A 7,995-nucleotide genomic window follows, 5' to 3' on the forward strand; every position below is an offset into this window, starting at 1 on the left:
GACCCGAATGGGGCGGAGGAGGGGTTTGCGGGGCAGGGGACTCCTGGCATAGGCCTGCCCCTGGGTCACAAGGGACACGGCTCCTGGGGAAAGGGCTGGCATTGGACAGGGAGATGTCCAGGGATGTGCCCAGGATGTGTCCTGGGAGGGCCCAGGTTAGTGTCCAGATGCCTGTGTCTTCGGACCCTCTCCAGCTGAAAGTGCTTTCATTCCGGGGGGCTCTCTGGGTCTGACACCACCCCTTCCTAGCACGTTAAAGTCAGAGAGACACCTTGCTGAGCTTGAGACCAGAACTTCCATGGAGCTGTACCACTGTGTCTTCAGTAATAGGCCGCCTCAGCAGGCAGAGGGCAGCTGGTCAGAGACAGGATGCAAGTAGAGACTGGCAGGCTCCCGACAGACAGGCATCTGATACGGTGGTAAGGAGGACAGGGGGATCTTTAAGTTTTCTTCTTACTTCTTGCCCCTAGAGATGATTATCAAAATATCCCTAATTAGATGTTGAAATAAAGATAATACTATGTAGCTCTGGCTGGTGTGGCTCAGTGGATTGAGTGCTGGCCTGGGAACCAAAAGGTTGCCAGTTCGATTCCCCATCAGGGCACATGTCTGGGTTGTGGGCCAGGTCCCCAGTTGGGGGCGTGCAAGAGGCAACTGATTGATGTATTTCTCACACATGGATGTGTTTCTTGCTCTCTTTACCCCTTTCTTCCCCTTGTTCTAAAAATAAATAAATATTTTTTAAAGTATAAAATATACAGACATTATAAAGTACTAGGCCTATATCCTTACCATGGCATACTGCTCAACAATAAAAGGGAATGCACTTTTTAAAAAATGTATTGACTTCAGAGAGAGAAGGGAAGTGAGGAAGAGAGAGAGAGAAACATCGATTTGTTGTTCCACTTAGATACACCTTTGCTGGTTGCTCTTTGTATGTGCCCTGAGTGGGAATCAAACATGCAGTCCTGGGGTGTCGGGACGATGCTCTCACCAGCTGAGGTACAGGGCCGGCAGCAAGGGAATGAACTGTTTTTACTGGTACATGTGACTCAGGTGCACCTCCGGGGAATTAGGCTGAGCAGAGGAGGTTGGGGGTGGGGGAACCAATTCGAAAGGTTACATACTATATGAGTCCATTCATACAAGTTTTAAATGACAGTATTTTAGAAATGGAGGACAGATCAGTGGTTGCTGGTGGGGTGGGGTGCTGAAGCAGAGGGGGTGTCCTTACAAAAGGGCGTGTTTGTTTCCCACTGCTGCTGTAATAAGTTACTGCGTGTAAAACAACCCTAACTGAACCTCTCACAGTTCCTGGAAATCAGACGTCGTCCAAAGCCAGCTTCACCGAACCAACATCGGGGTGTCGGCGGGGCAGCGTTCCCTTTGGAGGCTCCGGGGCAGAATCTGCTCCCCCGCCTTCTCCAGCGTCCGGAGGCTGCTGCAGGCTCCATGTGATGCACGACCCGGCCTTGCATCCCATCAGCCTCTCGTACCCATCGTCACCTCTTCTACTTCTTCCTTTCGCTGACTTGCCTTCCTTACAAGAACTCTGGTGCCCACATTCAGGGTCCACCTAGATAATCCAGGATATCTCCCCATCTCAAGATCCTTAATAATATTTGCAAAGTCCCTTTTGCCATAGAAGCAATATTCACAGGGTCCAGGATTAGTCTGTGGGGATCTTTGAGGGGAGGGACAGTGATTTAGCCTTCCATGCAAAGGGACCCGTGTGGTGTCGACACAGGGACCCTACACAGGGGAAAAAAACACACGGAACTTAACACACACAGAATTGGGTACAAGTACAAACTGTGACATCTGAATAAGATCAGTAGGGTGTGTCAATGCCAATGCCCCCAGATGAGATAGTATATTGAATGTTCATTATAGTTTTGCAAACTGGGCGAAAGTGCAACAAGAGCTCTCTCTGCATTATTTCTTACAGTTGTAAGTGAATCTGCAATTATCTTAATAAAAATTTTATATAACAAAAAGCACTGGACTGAGGGTATGGCAGAAGCCAATTTGGTTGTCTTCTCAGTGCTGCTTCCCCGGCATCTCCCTGTCCGGTCCACAGGGCGAGCTCTCAGCAGCCACGGGTCAGGAGGTGAGTGTACCTGCTCATGGCAGGTGACTGGGCTAGGAGTGGGCACTGGCCCAAGCTGGGCTGCTTAGAGCCATCCTGAGTTTTGGGGGATAATTTAGAATTGGGGCCCCAGCGAGAGCCCTTTTGGGGTAACTGGACTTGTCACGCGTACACAGTGCACCTTGGGTGTCACGTTCCACCACGGAGACCCAGGAGCCGGGAAGCACATTGGTGGGTGGAGGTGATCAGGGCCTCTGCAGAAAAGGAGGCGAGAGCTGAGGGAGGGCACCCCAGGCTCCGGTGAAGCCTTGCACTTCTGTTCTAGTCCTTTGGGCGCGTGGCCTGATCCAGCCCTTTCATGAGCTGCCGTGTGTTCGTATATAAATCCCTTCACTGGCCGGAAAGAGGCATTCAAAGTCACGAAGGCAAGAACCTACATCCAAGATGATTCTACCCAGCAAAGCTTTCATTTAGAATGGAAGGGCAGATAAAGTGCTTCCCAGATAAGGTCAAGTTAAAGGAGTTCATCATCATCAAGCTCTTATTATATGAAATGTTAAAGGGACTTATCTAAGAAATAGAAGAAGACAAAAAAAATATGAACAGTAAATGACAACAAACTTACAACTATCAACAACTGAACATAAAAAAATTACAAAAATAAACTAAGCAAACAAGTACAATAAGGAACAGAATCACAGAAATGGAGATCCCGTGGAGGGTTATCATTGGAGAAGGGGGGAGAGGGAAGAATGGGGGAGAAGGTACAGGGAATAAGCAGTATAAATGGTAGGTACAAAATAGACAGGGGAGGTTGCGAATAGTGTGGGAAATGGAGAAGCCAAGAACTTACATGTACAACCCCTGGATGTGAACTAAGGTGGGGAATGCTGGTGGGAGGAGGGGTGCAGGGCAGAGGGGAATTAAGGAGGAGAAATAAAATGGGACAACTGTAATAGCATAATCAATAAAATATATATAAAAAATAAATCTAAAAAAAGTAAAAAACAATCCTGCAGCTCCCCACCCCCTCTCCTCCAGCTAGCCAAAGAGGATTTCTATTATTTTCAGTTAGGAAGCCTGAACTACCAGGACAGGGACAGTGCCAGGGCTCAGAGACCCACGGCCTGCCTGTCCCTACCTGGGTGCTACAGGGACATCCGTGTACCACGCCTCCAGGGTGCAGGGCAGGAGGTACAGGGGCTCTTTTTAAAAAAAAAATCTTGGACTTTGACCCCCATGACTCCCGTCTCTCACCCTCTCCGGGCAGCACTTGCCCGTCTGGACGAGGCAGGAGAGGGCCTGCCCGGAGGGCACTGCCGCACACAGGGGGACCCTGACGGGTGTGCGCAGGGTTGGGCAGAAGCCATCCGAGAGTCCTTAGCCTTGTGATGGAGGACAGTCGGGGGAGCTCGCTCGCTGAGCGCCGTCACACCTCAGAGAAAAGGAGACGAGAGCCCAAGTCAGCTCCCCAGGAAACTGGTAAACAATTTGCAAGATGGAATTCAACACCAGTGCCAACAAGACCGTAATGGCCGTATTATGGGGGAATGTGGAGGCCCGAGCCCGGGTTTTCATTATCGTGTGTACAAATGGGACCCTGCAGCCAGCCTCCCACTCCAGGCGGCAGCTGCTGGCTGGTGCGTGGTAATTTGATGTAAATTGCCCCCAAATATGGTAATTCGCTCCTCTGCCAGGGGAATTTGAAGTCACAAACCTGGAGATGTTGGCAGCAGATGTTTTTTTTTCCTTTTTACTTCTCCACAGGCTGCTGGTATTGTGGAAGAGGGCAAGGCGACCCGGAGACAAACGAGGCTTGCCTTCGCCACCTCCTGGGTAGCTGCTGTGTGACCTACTGGTGAGGAGAATGGGCCACTTCCCCTCTCTGGAGCCTCTGTTCCTCATCGGTTCGACGGGCATGATTTCTGCCACAGTGGCTTTGAAGACTGGAGAAGATGCACTCAAGTGCCCAGTACGAAGCTTTTCTATGTTTCGGACCTCCAGAGGTGCCAGCGTGGGGGTCGGGCAGTCAGTGCCCAGGGTTGTGCCCTGGCCCACAATAGCGAGCTCCCTCAGGCAGAAAACAAGAACTGCATGATGAAAGTTAAAGTAAAAAACGCCGTGGGAAATGTCTGACCGAGGACAGACTCTGGGTGAATGTCTTTACGATCTAGAGCTCACTGGAATTTGTAAGGAAAACATCAATTATACCAATATGGAAATGAGCAGAGGGTACACATAGAACATGGCCACCAGAGAAAGACAAATAGCAATCAACACTGAGGACGATGTCTCTCCCTCCTACTTCTCCTTTAATCATTAGGGGAAGGGTCTCAAATTAAACAACAGCCTCAGAACGGCTTGGTCCCATAAAATAGGAGAAAAATGTTGAAACAGAGGTGACGTTTCTCGTGCAGCGAAATCCCAGCTGCCGTGGCGGCAACCTGTGCTGGAGAGCACGTCCTAGAAGCCACCGACGATGAGTGGCAAAAGTCAAGCAAGACAAACGATCCAGGAATCTCATTACTGTGTCTTTTCCCCGAGGAAATTATTCAATAGGAGTAAAAGGCAAACGAACAAAAGATGCTGAGGAAACTGTTAAAAAGCATGGTAGATGGCGAAGCTTCCGCGTGAAATACTCTGAGGCGTTTGAAAGGAGAACTAGGTTTTGGAGAGTGGGGCATCCATGTGCGATACTGTTTATGGCATATATTTAATTTAGAAAGGGGAACAAAAGGCTGTTTACAGCTTCATTGAAACTATATGCGTGTGTGCCGTGCCGGGGCGCAGCCTGCCCTGTGCAGGGGAGGCAGCTTTGAGAGAGGAAGGGTGTCGGCACAAAGGGAGGCTGCCCTCCAGCTTGAGATTTCTGTCTCTCGGTCACAAAAGGTCATCTCGGAGCAGGAGCAGCAGCAGCAGCAGCAGCAGTGCTTGACAGGCCCCTGGGGTGTAAGGGGATACTCTTGGGGGACGAGCTCAGCTCCAGGAAGAATCTTCCTGTGATCGGGGCCTTCTAACAGTGACATGGGCTGGCTCTTGAGGTAGTGCGCTCCCCAGGGGCTGGAGGTGTGCAGGCAAAGGCTGGAGTAGAGTCAAGCCCGGATGGTAGCTGAGTCAGATTTTACCTAGTGGGTTAAATGATACTATCACATGCCTGCTCATACCAGGGCATCTGGCCAACGACCCCCCAGAGAGAAAAGGGTATATCCTTTTTTTCAAGAACACACAGACAGAAATTGAAAAAGGAGCGGAGGTAGGAAAGAAGAAGGGAAGGGAAGGAAAGAAGGGAGGGAGAAGGGAGGGAGGAAGGAGAGAGGAAGGAAGGAAGGAATGTAAGGAAGGAAGGAAGGAAGGAAGGAAGGAAGGAAGGAAGGAGATACGAAGCCTAACCGCATGCTAAGTAGGCCTCTAATCCCCTTTGTAAACACTGTCAGCACTTGTCTTCCATAATGAAAAGCCCCTGCCGGCTGCTTATATCCAGTCCAATGTTAATGAGACCAAAACACATTAGAGCAGATATTGACTCCAGTTGTCATAGTGCCAGCGCTCAGGGCACCAGGGGGGATACACTGACGGAAGGAGGCTGGGGTCAGTCTTGGCCTCCGTGGACATCGTCCTGTGGGTCCCTCGCCCAGACCGTCCGGCGGAGGAACCCCGCCACACAAAGGGCGGCAGGACTTTCGTGACGGACAGCACACCTCCACTGATGGCCTGGATGGCCGACCCTGTAAGGGAGGAGAGTGGCCTTGACAGTCAAGGCTAATAGTGTCAGGGCTGAAAAAGTAACACTACTTTCCCTTCCACCTTCTAGATTCTCTCAGCTGGTTGAATAACCAAAAGAACAAAACAGAGGCACAGGAGAAATCAAAATGTAATGCATGCACGTGAGGAATTCACAGAAAGAAAATTCCAAAGAGAGTGAGGCAAAATTGGGCATATGTGTCATTTTGGACACAGGAGAAAAGCTGGGGACAACATCCTAGATTTCGAAAGTGAGAATGGGTGATGTACAAGTAGCTGAGGAAGAGTGGGACACAGAGGGCGGGTAAGGTGTTGCTGGGCCCCCCAGACAGAGTTGCAGGGCTGGGGGCGAGGGGGATCTAGTCACAGGTTCCTGTTGAGTTGTCGTCCAGGACTGATGCTAAGGGGATTGGGTTCAGTTTCCCTTCCTTTTTAAAAAAAAAATTACTTATTTATTTTTTAGAGGGGAAGGGAAGGGGAAAGAGAGAGGGAGAGGAGAGAACATCAATGTGCGGTTGCTGGGTGCTGTGGCCTGCAACCCAGCATGTGCCCTGACTAGGGAATCAAACCTGGTGATGCTTTGGTTTGCAGCCAGCACTCAAGTCCACTGAGCTATGGCCAGCCAGGGCCGTTTCCTTTCCTAAAGCAGTTTTTTTTTTTTCCCTCAGAATTTCTCTTAGGCAGGAAAGAAGGGAGGGGCAAAAGGTCCTTTTGGAGTCTTTTTTTCCTAATATCAACTTAAAATCAATATCCCAAAAGGCACAGTTTGTGGGGTGGCGAAGCTCTGGTTCCCTTCAATACAAACATTCACTCAAACACAGCGTACAAATCTGTTCAATGCCCCCGTCCCCTTTGCCTCCTGTTTAATGATTTCATAGAAATCCAAGAAATCGTTACCAAGCTAGAGGTGGGCCATTTGGGAGGCTTGTAAAGGGGGGGGGGGGGGGGGGCGGGGGAGGGGAAATGAAGCTGTGTTCACCCAGTGCTCACCTTCTGCTTCTGACATCGAACCCCTTCTGGGAAAGGTTAATGCTCTATCTTGGGCCTTGCTCTTAGCAAAAAGTCTCTCATTGTTGTGTTCATGAATTACATGAGGCCCAACATGCTGTCACCGAGGCCTAGACCTCGGAGCTGCACAGACCTGTTCTTCTGGCTTGGCCACCCTCGCTGGGGTCTCTGGACAACCGTGCCTCAGTCTCCCTGCCCCAGCTTCACCTCCCCAAGCCACCCCCCGCACAGTTGACCAGAACATTCTTTCTGGTGTACAGTTCTGGTCCTCATTTACAGTCTTGCTCCTAGTTTGCAGTCACTGCTCCTCATCGCCTACTGGGTAAAAGCTGAAATCGCTCAATTCACCGTTTCCCCAACATCAGCTCCATCACTGTCACACACCTCATGCTCCAGGCGTCGACTGGCTAGGACAAAGTGCCCTAATGCACAGGGCTAGACTCCAGCCACCACACCTAAGGCCAATTCCCTTCACTTGTCGGAGAACACATAGTCACCTGGTTTGAAGAATAAAAAAAAAAAAGAATGCCAGCCTCATTGCATTGCACGACACTTCTCAGCTGATGGACCTTTTCATGGAAGTTTTCTTATTTAACCCTCCCCGCAGCTCTGTGAGGTGGACACTATTACACCTGTTCTACAGGTGAGCAGTCAGGGGCTCAGCAGAGGTGGCTCAGAGGCTGGAGGCAGAGATGAAACCCAAAGACAGGAAGCATCTTACCTGAGAACACCTTGCAGTCTGGGCTGATAGCTCCCAGGATCCCACGTATCATTTCCCCTACTTACAGAAGGGGAAACTGAGGCATGGGGCGTGTCAAGAGAACCCTGCATCACAAAGATCCTGAGGGGTGGGGCGAGAGAAGCCCGAATCCTTCCAGCTCAGAGTCCAGTCCTCCCTCTCCCACATTCCAGTGGCCTTTCCAAGGCAGCCGGAAGGGGCCGGGTGAGAGCTGCCTCCGACCTCAGTAGTTATTCTTTGTCGGTCCCGGGGACAGGGTCTGGATCATCATTTAGAATGTGATGGGAAGGGCCACTTAACCAGACAACAGCTGTCGTGTGAATTGAGTGACTCAATTGTCCTTGAGAAATGTGTGTCCCCTGGGAGCGACTCCCAGCCCTTTCTGTCCCCTGATCCGAGGTGACTAATGGAAAATCCA

The sequence above is a fragment of the Phyllostomus discolor genome, chromosome 3 (assembly GCF_004126475.2).
Source record: "Phyllostomus discolor isolate MPI-MPIP mPhyDis1 chromosome 3, mPhyDis1.pri.v3, whole genome shotgun sequence".
Lineage (NCBI taxonomy): Eukaryota > Metazoa > Chordata > Mammalia > Chiroptera > Phyllostomidae > Phyllostomus > Phyllostomus discolor.